Source organism: Arachis hypogaea, chromosome 12, assembly GCF_003086295.3.
Source record: "Arachis hypogaea cultivar Tifrunner chromosome 12, arahy.Tifrunner.gnm2.J5K5, whole genome shotgun sequence".
NCBI lineage: Eukaryota > Viridiplantae > Streptophyta > Magnoliopsida > Fabales > Fabaceae > Arachis > Arachis hypogaea.
The window spans coordinates 101,459,972-101,461,637 of record NC_092047.1 but is presented as its reverse complement, the minus strand read 5'-3'; the positions used below and the strand labels follow the sequence as shown (position 1 = coordinate 101,461,637).

Below are 1,666 nucleotides of genomic sequence, written 5' to 3'. Positions count from 1 at the left end.
ATTGGAGCAAACAACTTTGAGCTTAAACCTCAATTAGTTTCTCTAATGCAGCAGAACTGCAAGTTTCATGGACTTCCATCTGAAGATCCTTTTCAGTTCTTAACTGAATTCTTGCAGATATGTGATACTGTTAAGACTAATGGAATAGATCCTGAAGTCTACAGGCTCATGCTTTTCCCTTTTGCTGTAAGAGACAGAGCTAGATTATGGTTGGATTCTCAACCTAAAGACAGCCTGAACTGTTGGGATAAGCTGGTCACGGCTTTCTTAGCCAAGTACTTTCCTCCTCAAAAGCTGAGCAAGCTTAGAGCTGATGTTCAAACCTTCAGACAGAAAGAAGGTGAATCCCTCTATGAAGCTTGGGAAAGATACAAACAGTTGACCAAAAAGTGTCCTTCTGACATGCTTTCAGAATGGACCATCCTGGATATATTCTATGATGGTCTGTCTGAGTTATCTAAGATGTCATTGGATACTTCTGCAGGTGGATCCATTCACCTAAAGAAAACGCCTGCAGAAGCTCAAGAACTCATTGACATGGTTGCTAATAACCAGTTCATGTACACTTCTGAAAGGAATCCTGTGAGTAATGGGACGCCTATGAAGAAGGGAGTTCTTGAGGTTGATACTCTGAATGCCATATTGGCTCAGAATAAAATATTGACTCAACAAGTCAATATGATTTCTCAGAGTCTGTATGGAATGCAAGCTGCATCCAACAGTACTCAAGAGGCATCTTCTGAAGAAGAAGCTTATGATCCTGAGAACCCTGCAATAGCAGAGGTAAATTACTTAGGTGAACCTTATGGAAACACCTATAACTCAACATGGAGAAATCATCCAAATTTCTCATGGAAGGATCAAAAGCCTCAACAAGGCTTTAATAATGGTGGAAGAAACAGGTTTAGCAATAGCAAGCCTTTTCCATCATCAACTCAGCAACAGACAGAGAACTCTGAACAAAATGCTTCTAATTTAGCAAATCTAGTCTCTGATCTATCTAAGGCCACTGTAAGTTTCATGAATGAAATAAGGTCTTCCATTAGAAATCTGGAAGCACAAGTGGGCCAGCTGAGTAAAAGGATCACTGAAATCCCTCCTAGTACTCTCCCAAGTAATACAGAAGAGAACCCAAAAGGAGAGTGCAAGGCCATTGACATAAGTGCCCTGGCCGAACCTGTGAGGAGAGGAGAGGACGTGAATCCCAAGGAGGAAGACCTCCAGGGACATCCAGTGATCAATAAGGAGCTTCCCTCTGGAGAACCAAAGGACTCTGAGGCTCATCTAGAGACCATAGAGATCCCATTGAACCTCCTTATTGCCCTTCATGAGCTCTGATGAGTATTCCTCTTCTGAAGAGAATGAGGATGTCACTGAAGAGCAAACTGCCAAGTTTCTTGGTGCAATCATGAAGCTGAATGCCAAATTATTTGGCATTGATGCTTGGGAAGTTGAACTTCCCTTGTTCATCAATGAACTAAGTGATCTGGATCAACTGATATTACCTCAGAAGAGACAGGATCCTGGAAAGTTCATAATACCCTGTACCATAGGCACCATGGTCTTTAAGGCTCTGTGTGACCTTGGTTCAGGAATAAACCTCATGCCCCTCTCTGTAATAGAGAAACTGGGAATCTATGGGGTGCAAGCTGCTAAAATCTCACTG

The 1,666-nt window shown here is 42.1% G+C and overlaps 1 non-coding gene across 1 annotated transcript; it reads right to left on the bottom strand.

The window, feature by feature from the left end:
* Window positions 1–300: 300 nt before the first annotated feature.
* On the bottom strand, window positions 301–408 carry LOC112731002 (small nucleolar RNA R71). The gene has a single exon (XR_003166798.1). It is a non-coding gene; the product is annotated as a small nucleolar RNA R71 (small nucleolar RNA).
* Window positions 409–1,666: the final 1,258 nt, after the last annotated feature.